At 41.4% G+C, this 18,127-nt stretch overlaps 1 long non-coding RNA gene across 1 annotated transcript; it reads left to right on the top strand.

The window, feature by feature from the left end:
* Window positions 1-698: 698 nt before the first annotated feature.
* LOC128690380 (uncharacterized) lies at window positions 699-16,455 on the top strand. Its single transcript, XR_008407286.2, has 4 exons — window positions 699-1,436; window positions 7,201-7,303; window positions 11,551-11,681; window positions 15,805-16,455. It is a non-coding gene; the product is annotated as an uncharacterized lncRNA (long non-coding RNA).
* The last annotated feature ends 1,672 nt before the right edge of the window (window positions 16,456-18,127 follow it).

Genomic DNA, 18,127 nt, shown 5'->3' with positions numbered 1-18,127 from the left:
AAAATATCCCGCAAGGAAAAGTAGGGGTGCAATGGGTACACAATTAAGTGTAAAGGGACAAAGACGTTTCAACACCTTCCTTTCATACGTAAGGAGAATTAGCAACCAACAGACCCCTGGGAACTTGGTAAGTTTCGCAGGTCAGTTCCTGATCGACATACGTCGAACTGCTTGCGATTAGCACCAACAGCCTAGTGATTAGGTTATCTATCTGGAGGCTTAGTCTGGGAAAAGGCCGCGGGGACACTGGCTCCCCGAAATCATCTAGAGGTAAACTCCAGGTAAATGTCAGTTAAACTCCTCTACAACTCTAATGTTAAACCAGTGTTTTCCTATGACCTTTTACGGCTGTCTTAATATCCTCATTCACTTGCTAAAGAACTCTACAATAAGCACACCTTTACATTGTTTCCGTCCACGAAGTGTTAACTAGCCCACAAACCTGTTATATGGTTTTCTCCCCCCTCTCTCCGGCTCTCCACCCCCTCCTGAATCCACCCATCCCCTTAAGATCCCTCAAACCCCTTCTATCCCTCATGCTCCCTCCAATAGCCCCCTCCCCCTCTGCGCGAGCCACTAACAAAGAACACCATAAACTGCGAGTTTGTGCGAAGCCACACAAAACTAGTAAGAAGCCAAATACATATTAACTAAATTGCAATAAAGTTTCTCTTTTCGCTAGCCACCAAGCTGGTGAGTCAGGCTGCATGAGCTTCGTCCATGATAGTGGACATAATGTATAATATACTACATGATAGTGAGACATAATGTATGATATACTACAGTTTCGTCTCTAAAATAAGGTTGAAGGGACCAGCAGAACGGCGGTGATGAATGATGTGGAGTGAGGGTGGCAGCAGAAGCAAGATTCAAGATACAGGAGATTAATTTTATCTTTACTTTTCAACGCATTAACTAAATAAAATTAAACGAACTAGTTATCGAGGGGTTGTATAACCTTTTGATCTGGGTTATATACGGTATATTTGTTTAGGTCAAGCACTCAACCTTATTGTAAACACTTAACCACTGCTGCCTTCGTTTACGGTTTCTTCTAACTAGAATTTTCAAGTCGTATCCGTTTAAAGTTCTCATTATTTAGCTTATAAATGACGGTGTTCCTTTCTTCATAATTTGGGACCTTACATTTGTCACCATTAAACTGCATCTGCCATGATTTCAAACATTAACCGTAACGTAAAATAAGTGACCAGGCAGCTGTGATGAAAATGATAATTGATAGTTATTGATGATAGGGATGGCGTAGTTGTGGTGGAGATAGAGTAGCGGGTTAGGTGACAGTGACGGTGAGAGCACCGGTGATTGTTATCAGGAAACAATCACTACTGAGAAATCAGCACCAAGGCTTAGCAAGTACAGCTTTTATGGAATTCGTACCCTCCGTACTGTACAATAACCGTCTACCCTACTACCAGGTAAGTTGCTTAATTAAGTTTAAAGCTTTTCTGCCAATTGACTACACAATAGGTTATTAATTAAGGCTGCATATAAACTGTAATAAAGGTAGAATTACCGACAATATGTTAGGTAAAAATAACTCCATCAGCCATTGAATGAGATTCAGTGACGCCCGCCGCCTAGTGATCAAAGAACGAAATATCTGCAGATGTAAATGCCTTGAATCATCTTTAATCGTAATTTCAGACATTAAACATAATAAAGGCAGCTTTATCATCTCTGAAGTATCAGCAAGAATTCTCAAAACAATAAACCCCGCCATCACATAGCAACCAAAAGTTACTTCCACTTTTACAACACGGGCCAGTAGGCCTACTGCAGTGCTTATGCTCTTTTACCTCATGTTGTTACCTATGCATATCTTGTGTCGTTTATAATGGTTTGACAATGCTGAAGAGCGAAACGTTGCCGCAATAAAATGTCACTTGAGTTGCACTTGTGTCCTTTTACCAAGCATGTAACTTGCTCACCACCAAAGATAATTTAATCCGTAAAATCGGGATTAAAATAAACTAAGTATATATACATATATATATATATATATATATATATATATATATATATATATATATATATATATATATATATATATATATATATATATATATATATATATATATATATATATATGTCGTGCCGAATAGGCAGAACTTGCGATCTTGGCTTAAATAGCAACGCTCATCTTGCCATATAGGACAAGTGAAAATTTGTGTATGCAATAATTTCGCCAAAATCATTCTGAACCTAACGAAAAAAATATATTTCGCTGTGTTTGTTTAGTATTAAATTAGTCTGAACCTAACGAAAAAAATATATTTCGCTGTGTTTGTTTAGTATTAAATTATTGTAAACAAATCTAAAATATATTTAGTTAGGTTAGGCTAAAATAAATTGTTCTTGTTATAATAAGGTTAGGTAAGTTTTCTAAGATTCTTTTGGAGCAAAATTCAAAATTTTTACATTAAAATTAATGAAAAAATACATCTTTAAACGTATAAGAGAAAAATTTAGAAAGGAATTAATTTTAAATGAGTTCTTGCTAAGTGACCAGTTTTACCCATTTGGCACGACACACACACACACACACACACACACACATATATATATATATATGTCGTGCCGAATAGGCAGAACTTGCGATCTTGGCTTAAATAGCAACGCTCATCTTGCCATATAGGACAAGTGAAAATTTGTGTATGCAATAATTTCACCAAAATCATTCTGAACCTAACGAAAAAAATATATTTCACTGTGTTTGTTTTGTATTAAATTATTGTAAACAAATCTAAAATATATTTAGTTGGGTTAGGCTATAATAAATTGCGCCTATTATAATAAGGTTAGGTAAGTTTTCTAAGTTCCTTTTGGTGCAAAATTATAAATTTTTACATCAACATTAATGAAAAAAATATATCTTTAAACGTATAAAAGAAATTTTCAGAAAGGACTTAATTTTAAATGAGTTCTTGCTAATTGACCAGTTTTACATATTCGGCACGACATATATATATATATATATATATATATATATATATATATATATATATATATATATATATATATATATATAATATATATATATACATTATATATATATATAATATATATATATATATATATATATATAATATATATATATATATATATATATATATATATATATATATATATACATTATATATATATATATATATATATATATATATATATATATATATATATATATATATATATATATATATATATAAATATATATATATAAATATATATTATATATATATATATATATTATATATATATACATATATTATATATATATATTATATATATATACATATATATATAATATATATATATATATATATATATATATATAAATGTGCCATTGTCTCATAGGCACATGTCGATTAGACACTTGGCCCGTTGTGTGTATGTATGTATATAAGTGCGTGTGTGTACTCACTTATTTGTGGTTACAGGGATCGTCTTAGCTCCTGACCCCACCTCTTAATTTACTTTTCAGATTCATTCCCTCCTAGCCTCGTAGTCTCTATCGTACCCATTCTTAAAAGTATGGAGTCTACCTCCATTTCTTCATTGAGGTCATTACACTTCCCTTCACTCTGAGGCTGAAGATATACTTCCTGACATCCGTGACTCAGGTGTGTCTTTAGCTTGTCCCAATGTGCCCCTCGAGTACATGTGTCCCGCCTCACAAACATGTCCCTTTCTGCCCCATTAATTCGTTTGAGCATTTTATATGTCATCAAGTATCTCCTGGCCCTTCTGTCCTCCAGGGTCATAAGGTTCAATTTCTTTAGTTTTTCTTTGTAGTTCATACCTCACAGCTCTGGAACCAATCTCGTTGCATACTTCTGAACTTTCTCCAGTTTCATGCTTCCTCAGGTGTGGGTTCCACACTGGTGCTGCGTACTCCAAGATGGGCCTGACATGTTGCATAAAGCACCCTTGAATGACTGTTGAGATTCCTGAAAGCCACTCTCAGATATGCCAGGCGAGCACTGGCCACAGGTTATTCCGTTGATTTGAACCTTTGACGATATGGTGTGTGTGTGTACTCGCCTATTTGTAGTTGAACAGGTCGATTCACATCTCCTGGCCCCGCCTCTTCGCTGATCGCTACTAGGTCCACTCTCTCCCTGCTCTATGAGTTTTTATCGTGTGTGTGTGTGTGTTGGTTACCATTTTGTCCTAGGCACATGTCGATTAGACAGTCTGTGTGTGTGTACTCTCCTAGCTGTGGTTGCAGGGGTCGATTCATAGCTCCTGGCCCCGCCTCTTCACTGGCCGCTACTGGGTCATTCTCCCTGCACAATGAGCTTTATCATACCTCTGCTTAAAGCTATGAATGGATCCTGGCTCCACTACATCGCTTCCCAAACTATTCCACTTCCTGACTACTCTGTGACTTGAAGAAATACTTCCGAACATTCCCGTGATTCATCTGTCTTCAGCTTCCAACTGTGTCCCCTTGTTGCTGAGTCCCATCTCTGGAACACACTGTCTCTGTCCGCCTTGTCAATTCCTCTCAGTATTATATATGTCGTTATCATGTCCCCCCCTATCTCCCCTGTCCTCCAGTGTCGTAAGGTCGATTTCCCTTAACCTCTCCTCGTAGGGCATGCCCCTGTGTGTATGTGTGTGTGTGTGTGTGTACTCACCTATTTGTACTCACCTATTTGTGGTTGCAGGGGTCGATTCACAGCTCCTGGCCCCGCCTCTTCGCTGATTGCTACTAGGTCCTCTCTCTCCCTGCCCCATGAGCTCTATCATACCTCGCCTTAAAACTATGTATGGTTCCTGCCTCCACTACATCACTTTCTAGGCTATTCCATGGCCTGACTACTCTATGACTGAAGAAATACTTCCTAACATCCCTTTGATTCATCTGAGTCTTCAGCTTCCAATTGTGACCTCTTGTGTCTGTGTCCCATCTCTGGAACATCCCGTCTTTGTCCACCTCGTCTATTCCGCGCAGTATTTTATATGTCGTTATCATGTCTCCCCTGACCCTCCTGTCCTCCAGTGTCGTCAGGCCGATTTCCCTCAACCTTTCTTCATAGGACAATCCCCGTAGCTCTGGGACTAGTCTTGTTGCAAACCTTTGCACTTTCTCTAATTTCTTGACGTGCTTGACTAGGTGTGGATTCCAAACTGGTGCTGCATACTCCAGTATGGGCCTGACGTAGATGGTATACAGAGTCTTAAACGAATCCTTACTGAGGTATCGGAACGCTATCCGTAGGTTTGCCAGGCGCCCGTATGCTGCAGCAGTTATCTGATAGATGTGCGCCTCAGGAGATATGCTCGGTGTTATACTCACCCCCGGATCTTTTTCCTTGAGTGAGGTTTGCAGTCTTTGGCCATCTAAACTATATTGTGTCTGCGGTCTTCTTTGCCCTTCCCCAATCTTCATGACTTTGCATTTGGCAGGGTTAAATTCAAGGAGCCAGTTGCTGGACCAGGCTTGTAGCCTGTCCAGGTCTCTTTGTAGTCCTGCCTGATCCTCGTCCGATTTGATTCTTCTCATTAACTTCACATCATCTGCAAACAAGGACACTTCTGAGTCTATCCCTTCCGTTATGTCGTTCACATATACCAAGAACAGCACAGGTCCTAGGACTGACCCCTGTGAAACCCCGCTTGTCACAGGCGCCCACTCTGACACCTCGTCGCGTACCATGACTCGTTGTTGCCTCCCTGTCAGATATTCTCTGATCCATTGCAGTGCCTTTCCTGTTATGTGTGCCTGGTCCTCTAGCTTTTGCAGTAACCTCTTGTGAGGAACTGTGTCGAAGGCCTTCTTGTAGTGTGTGTGTGTGTGTGTGTGTGTGTGTGTGTGTGTGTGTGTGTGTGTGTGTGTGTGTGTGTGTGTGTGTGTGTGTGTGTGTGTGCGTGCGTGCATGCGTGTTTGTGTGCGTGTGTGTGTGTGTAAATCACAAAGCACATACATTATTCATGCAGATGCAGGTCACCACACGGAAAATGAAGTCAGTAACTTACCAAGCGTATTGGCATTCAAAGCTGGGACACCTTCCTACCTCATTTGGGTAGCGCCGACCCCCACCTTACCCAGCCAACCCTCACCCTATAGTTTGGCTAGACAGCTAGATGTTAGAAGCTGATGCAGCTAGTGATCCTCAAGGTGAAAAATTATATATATCAGGACTTTGGAGAATTTCACAAAATTATGAATACTGACTCTCTCCGCAAACATGACATGTGTTCTAGGTTCCATTAGCAACTGAACCATATCTTCCCATTTCATTCCATCAGTTTATCTCCTGCGGGCTAACTGATTTGCATCCAGAACCCTGCTCTACATTCTAAAAGATTCTTGCCCACAAGCAGCAGCTAAATTTACAGACCTTTAAAGTAAACGGATAATTCACCATGGAGGAAGGTCATGGCATGGTACAAACTGCTATTTTTTAACATTATTGATGGTGACGAGATACAGAAACACTCTGGCCTCATCCAGTATCAAATCGGTAACAGACTGTTCTAAGTGAATAACTTAATCCTTCCTAAAAACAAATTACCGAGACAGACAAATAAAGAGTTCTACAGACAAGAAACTTAAGACTCAAGTATGCATGACAACTGAAGAAGGAAACACAGTTGGGTCAATTACAAAAGGTGCAATTACTACTTGGGATGAAAACATTGCACTGAGAGGGGGGGGGGAGAACTCAGGGGGCAGTGGTGCAACAATACTGCCACCAGTGGCCACAACCTAGCGCTACTCTTTTCGTTACATGAGCAACATATTTCCGTGGGCAGGATGTTCAATAGTATGACAGTATATGAAGATGGTTTAGTTTTTAGCGAAACTTCAGAAGTTTTGAAAATCACACGGCTCATTTCTGGTCTAATACCAAACAAAGTTGGTTCGTCCCTATGCATACTGAAAATAAAGCTGATACTGTTTTTGATAACACCATCCGTCTCATCATTGACTAAGAGGTCATCGGAAGAATTCGTTAAAAAAAAGTGTCAAGTGCATCGAAAAAAAAATCGTGTTGACTTTTTAGGTATTCCTCAGTCCAGACAGACAGCAGCTTTCTCCGGTATTAGTGACGTACACGAAAACAATACACATATTAAAATCAAAATTCAAGAGTACACTCTCTTAATAAAGACCTAGTTTTGAGGACCGTTCGAGTGCAATTTTTTTACGTGTCTCTATATTCGTTTCAGCGGGATACTGAAAAGATTTGACGTTCTTGATTGGGAGTCACGAAGTTACTTCACTGGAGGGCGCCCAGCAGATTTGCCAGTTTTTCTTCTGCATGACGGCTAGGTAAATTATCATCACACTGTCCTATTCCACCTTTTTTTCTAGATAATGGTACGCTGACAGGTAAGAGGAGCACCTGCTAGATTAGAACAACAAATGCAGTTGCATAAAAATTTTATTGACGAAGTTTCGTCCATAGAGGGGCTCAAGTCACAAATTACTTTATAATGACACTGGGCGAAACATCGTCAGTAAAGCTGTATTTATGTTCATTTCTCATCCTGTCGGTATTTTATATCATTACCTATCTATCTAGTATAACACCTAGGCTCAAACCTCTACACTTCCAAACATAAAATTGTGTTTTTCAACCATGTCTCAACCATGCCATCCTCCTCCCTCTCATATTTCCATCCCCAGACAGCCTGCTACTACGTTTAAGGTGTGCATTTATCGTCGCTTGAAGTAGGAACGGACTGGATGTAGCACCAAATAATACGCTCCTAAAGCGAAAGGTTTTCAGAGGGCTAAGTGCGTCACTAGGATTCTCAGGTCATAAGAAGCAGGTACAATTCCGGTCAGCCTCTTGTAAACCCACTCTTAGGAAAGCTTTACTTATGTCAGCCGTAGAGGCATAATTCTTTACCCTGAAATTTAATAAGATATCTCCTAATTTTTCCGTCAACGACGGACCTGTCATCAAACAGTCATTTAAACTAGGTACATTTTTGTTACTCCTGGCACTACAATTAAACACAATCCTCAAAGGAGTGGTCTTAGAATCCTTCTTCACTCCGTGATGTGGCAAATAATGACCATAAATTTTGGCTTGCTCAGGAGGTACCTCTTCTATAAATTTATTAATTAATTGCTTAGCAATTATATCATTATAAGCAGTTAACAATTCTGGTGTCTTACTCAGTTCGCAGAGCTGAGCCTTTAATTGCCCATATGCCATTCTGTAATTAGTGGGCAATTCTGGATGGTTCAGTCTCCACGGAAGTCGTACCCAGTATTGTCCAGATTCAAATTTTACATCTCTCAGGTATTGCTCCTGAGTAAAAGAATCGTCTGGACTTTCTTCATTTACATTTATTCCAATGCTGTCTAATTCCCACAATTTATGCACTGGCTCAACACCATCCTCTATGGAAGAATTATACTGGGGTACAACTTCATGAGTAAGACACACAGTTATGGTATTTGTAGTTTCCTCTAGTCATGAATTATTATTACGGGGAATCCTACCATACATTACATGGCCTCCTGCAGTCTTCAAAAGGGTGACACCACATTTCTTTACCATACCCTTTACAAAGGAGGCATAATAGTCACTACCTATCAAAATATTTATTGGACCTACAGAATCATCACTTACCCCAGAAGGTGCTAAATTTACATTATGTGAAAGTCTTTCTGTAGCTTTACTAAGCCCTACTGTAGATATTTTCTCTGGAAGTCTATCTACAATTACTGCATTAACACCGTTTTTTCTTATTGCCCAACCTGACAGTGACATAAACAGTGTCATACAATTGAGCCCTTTTATCCGAGAGAAAACCAGATAATTTTAAAGTTGTGGGATCTCCCATCTGTACTTTCATACCATCAAGACATTTACGTTTTATGAAAGTACGTTGGGATCCCTGATCCAATAATGCATTTACAATTTTTGATTTATGCCTTTTATCATCAATTTTTACCTGTAACACAGGTAAGGCTACTTCAGCAAAACCATCATTATTAACATTAGCAGCAATTTTTACATTAGCCACTGTTGTGTCAGGATTGTCAACATTATCATTATCAACATTATCATATAGACCTTTACACATGACTATATGGTGTCTTCCTTTGTGGCATTGATAACAGAAGTTTAATTTGGCATAACAATCCTTTACATTGTGATTACCCAAACACCTGATACATCTGTCAAGTTCCTTCAATCTTTCAACTTTATCATTCCATGAATTGTATGCATTGCAATTCTTAGATAAATATACAGTATTTTCCACAATACTCATGATTAAATCATCCGGAAAATATAACAAATTTTTCCACACCTATGTTCATGTTATGCATCTAGCAGATTAGTGGGGGGGGGGGGGAAGATTTGCATACAGTATTTGCAAGACTTTTAGGGGGCATTATTCAATATTTATTGAAAGAATAATTCAGTGCGATTTCCTTGTAGCCTCTTCAGATAGATCAGCTTTTCAAATACCACAAACGATCCTCACCGACGCTGGCTTCCCAGTGGAGAATATTTGCCTGGAGTTTACCTGGAGAAGGTTTCGGGGGTCAACGCCCCCGCGGCCCGGTCTGAGACCAGGCCTCATGGTGGATCAGAGTCTGATCAACCTGGCTGTTACTGCTGGCCGCACGCAAGCTGGCGTATGAACCACAGCCCGGTTGGTCAGGTACTGACTTTAGATGCCTGTCCAGTGCCTTGAAGACAGCCACAAAATTGTTACAAAATTTTCTTACGAAAGGCCAGTGCCCTTCTAGCAGTGAGAGCCCCGCATGCTAGGGATTTGCTAACCTTCTCCCTAATTTCTGCCTGAATTTAGAGATGGGTACTGTAGTCACTAGTGCTTGCGCGCGTGCACAGCAGTAGATGACACTATATTTAACAATTGAAATATTGATGTAAGTGAAACATTCACACTAAACACAGATTTAAGCTAATTATTATAATAATCAAGTTATGCTCTACACCCAAAAAGGGGTCAAACAACTCTGTAGACTGAATTCTAAATAAAGATTAATACACGAAATGCACAAAGAAGTGATCTCACAGTCCTAATACACGCTCACACAAATCCAAAATATTTATTAAAATCAGCAACACCAAGGCTATGCTTTCCCACCGTGATGATATCACACCACCACCGCGCCGTAAACAAGGCAACCAAGTACGTTGGTGTACATGACTACGGTAATGAAGAACGCAGGAGAATTTTGTCATTCTAATGATAATCGCATGTAGTGAACGTTGTGTACAAGTTAATAAGAAACTAAAATTTTTTGTACACGTGAATTTCCGGATATATAGACGAAATGTTAGATTGTAGTATTAAATACATCTTTATATTACCGTTGCTCAGAGTATTTTAGACAAACTAATACACTCTTTCCTCATAATAATATAAACCAACGAGGAGCCTTGACTGGGTTCTTTCTGAGATCCTACAAATTCTGAAGCCCGTATACTTACAACATGAATGTGGCATCACTAGTAACATGACTGTGGCATCACTAGTAACATGAATATGGCATCATTAGTAACATCGCCACGCTGCACTATCTTTCACATTTCATTTAGGAGTGCAGAAGGGCCAAGAAAATACTTCCAGTACTCAAGGAGGGCGATTACTGAGACTGACTGCTCTTTTCTTCAAGAGGTAACGCTGCACATACTATTACATGTTGAACAATTATAGTAATGGTATACAATAAAGACAGGTTGATGAATAAGACATGTAAAACACTTACGTCTTTATTCCCGAAACGTTTCGCTTACTCAGCAGTCTGGAGATGGCAGCAGCAGTGGAGAGGTAAAGATGATGTGATCAGTCCATCAGACTTGGCAAGCATCCAGCTCCATCAACTGATGGAGAATATGGAGCTGAGGTACAGACCACCTCAGAACTATTTCAAGACTGATCAAGTTTAGTTACCTCTATATTCAACTGTAGAAGCCTACTGTGTAGACGAAATATTTCGGGAATACAGATAATAAAGTTTCACGTCTTATTCATTGACATGTTAAAAGAAAAATGGAACGACTTCACCAGAATAGGACAACAGCCAGGACAACATTACTGTCAGAGTATACCCTAATTCCTCTTGTGGTGGTGACAAATATTACATTTGTAAAGCACACAAGATACCTAGAACCTCCAAATGTATATAAACACACCTGCAACGTATAGAGAACTCTTACTTTGAAGCTTCGCTCACCAGGAGTTTCTTCAACACAATACAGAACACAAGTCAGAATTATAACTGAAGGTCAGATAGGCTGAAGTTAGGTGTACAGTAATGTGTTAGGCCGCATAATGGTCGTATCCTGTAAATTAACTTGACCAGAACTTTGGATATGCTAAAACTTCCGATGTTTTGTGCAGCTGTATTGCTAAGACATTGCGATAGATTTTAGGCAACGGTGTTTATACAGGTACTCTTCTTTTATGATCCGTTTAGCCTCATCCCACCGCATAAGACGTTCATTAGTGATTTTGTGTATTATTATTGCCAATGAAGCATACATATTCATGCTCACTGATCTCTCGCTGCTTCTTACACAGATATTGTCGCAGCCTCTACGTTGTCACACACATTTCTTAGATGTCAGAGGTGCATCGGGACTTTTCTCGTGAGGTCTTTGTCGCTGCTGCTAAGATCCTGGAGATGATGTTAGCTACACTGGAGCTGGAGAGTATGAGAAACCTGCTTGGTATCTTTTTTTTATAATATGTTGTGTTCTGTTTTTACAATAATAAATGAAGTGGAGGGAAAGTACAGTTCGGTGAAATCTAGTTATATATAAAGTATGTGTCAGATATTCTGAGATACAAATAATATATTGTTGGTTTACGGTATACTTCATTCACTGAGTCACTCCCCTTAAAAAGTAGGACACGCCTACCTATTCTTCCTATTCTTCTCACAACGTCAATTTGAAGGAGATATAAACTGACTGTTGTGGAGATATAAACTGACTGCAACAAGTTGGAAAACATTAATCTTCTTGCGGCTAGCCTTATGGCGACACAGCCGTCAATGCCAGCCTTACACCATCACCTTTCAAAAACAAAAACTGATACAGTATGCATGTCAATTTGCTCACTATCTTGAAGACTCATACATACACAGCAATTTTCAATATTAAATTGCTGGCACCGCTTACCTCTCACTCTGTATTACATATTTACCCCCCCTCCCCCATATTAAACTTAATATGATCCATATCTTACCTCAACTGTGTAACTAATTAATGGTCAAAGTTGGACCGCAACACCATCATAAGTTTCCTCTTATGTGCGGGTTATTTGTGTATTACCCAAACTTGACCTAGCTTCATTAGTTTCATGGTAACATTTTGAAAAGTCGCCTAAAGTAAACAAATTTAAAAGAAAAATTTGAGTTATCCGTCTGCTACTAGAAAGATTAAATTGAAAACCTAACATAAAACATTTTTTTTTTTTTGCTACTTAGATCAATAAAAAACTGACCCCTGTAAATTTAACACGGTTTTCTAAGAATGGGTTGGCCTTAGCTAGGAGCTTCCTGCCAACGTTGTCTGAATAACTCATTTACCACAAGTTTCTCAGTCACCGGTGACATCACAGCGTCGCTGGTGACATCACGGCCTTGCTGGTGACATCACGGCCTCGCTGGTGACATCACGGCCTCGCTGGTGACATCACGGCCTCGCTGGTGACATCACGGCCTCGCTGGTGACATCACGGCCTCGCTGGTGACATCAAGGCCTCGCTGGTGACATCACAGCGTAGCTGGTGACATCAAGGCCTCGCTGGTGACATCACAGCGTCGCTGGTGACATCACGGCCTCGCTGATGACATCAAGGTCTCGCTGGTGACATCACGGCCTCGCTGGTGACATCACAGCCTCGCTGGTGACATCAAGGCCTCGCTAGTGACATCACAGCCTCGCTGGTGACATCACAGCGTCGCTGGTGACATCAAGGCCTCGCTGGTGACATCAAGGCCTCGCTGGTGACATCAAGGCCTCGCTGGTGACATCACAGCGTCGCTGGTGACATCAAGGCCTCGCTGGTGACATCACAGCGTCGCTGGTGACATCACGGCCTTGCTGGTGACATCACGGCCTCGCTGGTGACATCACGGCCTCGCTGGTGACATCACGACCTCGCTGGTGACATCACGGCCTCGCTGGTGACATCACGGCCTCGCTGGTGACATCAAGGCCTCGCTAGTGACATCACAGCCTCGCTGGTGACATCACAGCGTCGCTGGTGACATCAAGGCCTCGCTGGTGACATCAAGGCCTCGCTGGTGACATCAAGGCCTCGCTGGTGACATCACAGCGTCGCTGGTGACATCAAGGCCTCGCTGGTGACATCACAGCGTCGCTGGTGACATCACAGCGTCGCTGGTGACATCACAACGTCGCTGGTGATGTCAGAGTGGACACCCACCCAAGTCATTTCTGCACCAAACGTTTTAGCATCAATTTTACCAAATCTTAATCTGGCGTAACCTAACGCAATCTTACCGGAAGCAAGTCATCTAGGATCGTCTAATCTAGAATAGGCCTAACCTAATATAATTAACTTTGTTTTAAAAATCTGACAATTTAATTAACCAATATCGTAATTACTCTAAGTGTAACCTAAATTTATCTGTAACTTTAGACAATAGATCTAACTTAAACATGGACGTCCCGGGGTTCACTGCTGTCACACCATCTCTTGCATCCTATTACACAATACTGCTGGTGTTACACCACCTGGTGCAGCCTACTACACAATACCGCTGGTGTTACACCACCTGGTGCAGCCTACTACACATTACCACTGGTGTTACTCCACCTGCTGCAGCCTACTATACAATACTACTGGTGTTACACCACCTGCTGCAGCCTACTACACAATACCACTGGTGTTACACCACTTGCTGCAGCTACACAATACCACTGGTGTTACACAACCTGCTGCAGCCTACTACACAATACCACTGGTGTTACACCACTTGCTGCAGCCTACTACACAATACCACTGGTGTTACTCCACCTGCTGCAGCCTACTACATAATACCACTGGTGTTGCACCACCTGCTGCAGCCTACTACACAATACCACTGGTGTTACACCGTCTGCTGCAGCCTACTACACAATACTACTGGTGTTACACCACTTGCTGCAGCCTACTACACAATACCACTGGTGTTACACAACCTGCTGCAGCCTACTACACAATACCACTGGTGTTACACCACTTGCTGCAGCCTACTACACAATACCACTGGTGTTACTCCACCTGCTGCAGCCTACTACATAATACCACTGGTGTTACACCACCTGCTGCAGCCTACTACACAATACCACTGGTGTTACACCGTCTGCTGCAGCCTACTACGTAATACTACTGGTGTTACACCGTCTGCTGCAGCCTACTACACAATACTACTGGTGTTACACCATCTGCTGCAGCCTACTACACAATACTACTGGTGTTACACCATCTGCTGCAGCCTACTACACAATACTACTGGTGTTACACCATCTGCTGCAGCCTACTACACAATACTACTGGTGTTACACCATCTGCTGCAGCCTACTACACAATACTACTGGTGTTACACCATCTGCTGCAGCCTACTACACAATACTACTGGTGTTACACCATCTGCTGCAGCATACTACACAATACTACTGGTGTTACACCATCTGCTGCAGCATACTACACAATACTACTGGTGTTACACCATCTGCTGCAGCATACTACACAATACTACTGGTGTTACACCATCTGCTGCAGCATACTACACAATACTACTGGTGTTACGCCATCTGCTGCAGCATACTACACAATACCACTGGTGTTACACCACTTGCTGCAGCCTACTACACAATACCACTGGTGTTACTCCACCTGCTGCAGCCTACTACATAATACCACTGGTGTTACACCACCTGCTGTAGCCTACTACACAATACCACTGGTGTTACACCGTCTGCTGCAGCCTACTACACAATACTACTGGTGTTATACCATCTGCTGCAGCCTACTACACAATACTACGGGTGTTACACCATCTGCTGCAGCCTACTACACAATACTACTGGTGTTACACCATCTGCTGCAGCCTACTACACAATACTACTGGTGTTACACCATCTGCTGCAGCCTACTACACAATACTACTGGTGTTACACCATCTGCTGCAGCCTACTACACAATACTACTGGTGTTACACCATCTGCTGCAGCCTACTACACAATACTACTGGTGTTACACCATCTGCTGCAGCCTACTACACAATACTACTGGTGTTACACCATCTGCTGCAGCATACTACACAATACTACTGGTGTTACACCATCTGCTGCAGCATACTACACAATACTACTGGTGTTACACCATCTGCTGCAGCATACTACACAATACTACTGGTGTTACACCATCTGCTGCAGCATACTACACAATACTACTGGTGTTACACCATCTGCTGCAGCATACTACACAATACTACTGGTGTTACACCATCTGCTGCAGCATACTACACAATACTACTGGTGTTACACCATCTGCTGCAGCATACTACACAATACTACGGGTGTTACACCATCTGCTGCAGCCTACTACACAATACTACGGGTGTTACACCATCTGCTGCAGCCTACTACACAATACCGCTGCTTCCTGTACGTTCCTACAACTTGTCCTTCACTTACGAAAACGAACATATAATTCCCAAGAATTTCTTCTCTGCTACATGTTATGGTTACTTATTTTTTGTAGAAGTATAAATTAAGGCTAAAAAAACCTAATATATAATGTTTAATCTCTGCTTAGGTCGTGCAGAAACTGACGTACTCTCACACATTGGAAATTGGTGGTTAGAAGGACTGGTTGCTTTCTGAAATCAAGGCTAGACATTAAGAAAGATGGTGTGCGGAAACATGGCTGGATTAAGTCATCGCCTCCTGCACGGGTGTCCAGAGACTTCCTTTCCCTGCCTCACCTACAAGGTGATGAGCAAGACTCATGGGCAACTCCAAACTGCTTTTAAACATAAATCAAGGAGGCTTTCGTCACGGCCTAATGAGTTTCCCTGGAGTGGAACAACCATTCACTGACACATCAGGCGGATAATGTACTACCGTGATGACGCATTACCAACCAAAAAAAAAGGAACCAATAGATTTTAACCTATTCAACTCAACCCGAGAACATTAGGTAAATGTAAAATTTTATCATTTATTTGTCAGAGTATATATGCCTTCCATCAACTTACCTGCTTGTCCCAGGCAACTCAGCACATGTACAATACCACAAACATCCTAGTCACTTTTAAAAATATTTTTTTTTAATAATATATTAAGCAGCTTCCCAGTAAATGTTCTAAAGTGACAGGTGTTGTCAGCAATTTAGCTAATAGTACAGGTAGTCGCGGATGTGGTGCAAAAGTATGGAAAAATTTCAGCAACAAATTGTTTCATAAAATACAGAAAAATGGAAGGTTTTTGGACGTCCCGCCATTAAGTAGTGGTACCTGAACACTGAGGTAACTACCATCCCTGAGTCACTACACCAAGAAAGTTTAGTATGAACATTTTTGTCTCGGCCGAGGCAATAAATGGGCAATGTTTACTCATTATCTGAGACGTACTGAAAAAAAGTTAATTATGAACCGAAGTTACTACACGACCACATAAAAAAAGGAAGATTGAGATCAAGGACCAAATAATTAGACTGAAGAGAGAAGGGAACCTGCTCAGGTAGCAGGACAACGAAGTCATCCAGGAACTCAACATTAAAATTTATTAGGTTAGGTAAGGTTTGTCAGGAGAAAGAATGTTTCCTGGCGCGGGTCTTAGTCATATGATGACCCGCTACTGGAGCTTTTGGTCATCTGACAGAGGCTTTCTGCTGGCTTTCCGGTTCACCCCTTTGAAAATTAAGGTTATAATTATAACCATTTTTTTAACATTATTGTTCGCGATACAGCTGTATGATTTACAAAGTACTAAAACAGTGTGGTTATTTAGTAATTTTAAAATTAATTACTAACAATAATTTTGTCAGCATTACCAATTTTGAGCGAGGCTAATACTGCGTTACTAATAGTATCAGTTGCTGCTTTTGTCATTATGATGTAGAATCTATGAGTAAATTAATCCAAAAGAAACAAAATTAATGTAAGACCACGAGTCACAGCACACACCATATCCATAATTCATTAAAAGTCATAGGCTATAAAATGTCTTGCTATATTGGCATCAAGGCAGGCGGGGACGTCAGGGCAGGCGGAGAAGTCAGGGCAGGCGGAGAAGTCAGGGCAGGCGGGAACGTCAAGGTAGGCGGGGACCTCAGGGCAAGCGGGGACCTCAGGGTCAACAGGGACGTCAGGGAGAGCAGGGACGTCAAAGCAGGCGAGGACGTCAAGGCAGGCAGGGACGTCAGGGCAAGCGAGGACGTCAGGGCAAGCGGGGACGTCAGGGCAGGCGGGAACGTCAGGGCAAGCGGGGACGTCAGGGCAGGCGGGGACGTCAGGCAGGCGGGGACATCAGGGCAGGTGGGGACATCTGGGCAGGCGGGAACGTCAGGGCAAGCGGGGACGTCAGGGCAGGTGGAGACCTCGTTAGGGCAAGCGGGGACGTCAGGGCAGGCAGGAACGTCAGGGTAGGCGGGCACGTTAGGGCAGGCGGAGAGAGCCTGTCAGTGGCAGCGCCATCGGTGGTGACGGTATCATTATCATAGGCATCAGTCTATGCACTGCATTTGAAACCATATTACAATTCGTCCCGAATCCCAGGAGACAAGCAACAACAAATGTTAAAGAAAGACAGGTGAAATTTCCGTGCTATGTAAGCTGAAAATGGTTTGTTAGGTACTTGTTCGCTAGGCTGCTGGACCTGTTACCCCAATAAGGCGACAATATATCAAGGGTACAGATTTCTGGAACAACTGTAGAACTAGATACAGTGGAACACTGAGAAAATGAAAGGGCTCACTGTAGCTCTGAATCGAGACATTGGGAATAGCAACAGTCGTAAGCTCATCATAAATACGAGTATTTAATAAGGCAATGGAGGAGAACCATTAAACTTCCGAGCCACAACAAATATAATTAAAAATTTTATAAAAGGAGATGAACTAGAAACGCTAAATTACA

The sequence above is a fragment of the Cherax quadricarinatus genome, chromosome 29, assembly GCF_038502225.1.
Source record: "Cherax quadricarinatus isolate ZL_2023a chromosome 29, ASM3850222v1, whole genome shotgun sequence".
Lineage (NCBI taxonomy): Eukaryota > Metazoa > Arthropoda > Malacostraca > Decapoda > Parastacidae > Cherax > Cherax quadricarinatus.
Note: the sequence above shows the minus strand (reverse complement) of the source record. Positions and strands in the feature narration are given on the sequence as shown.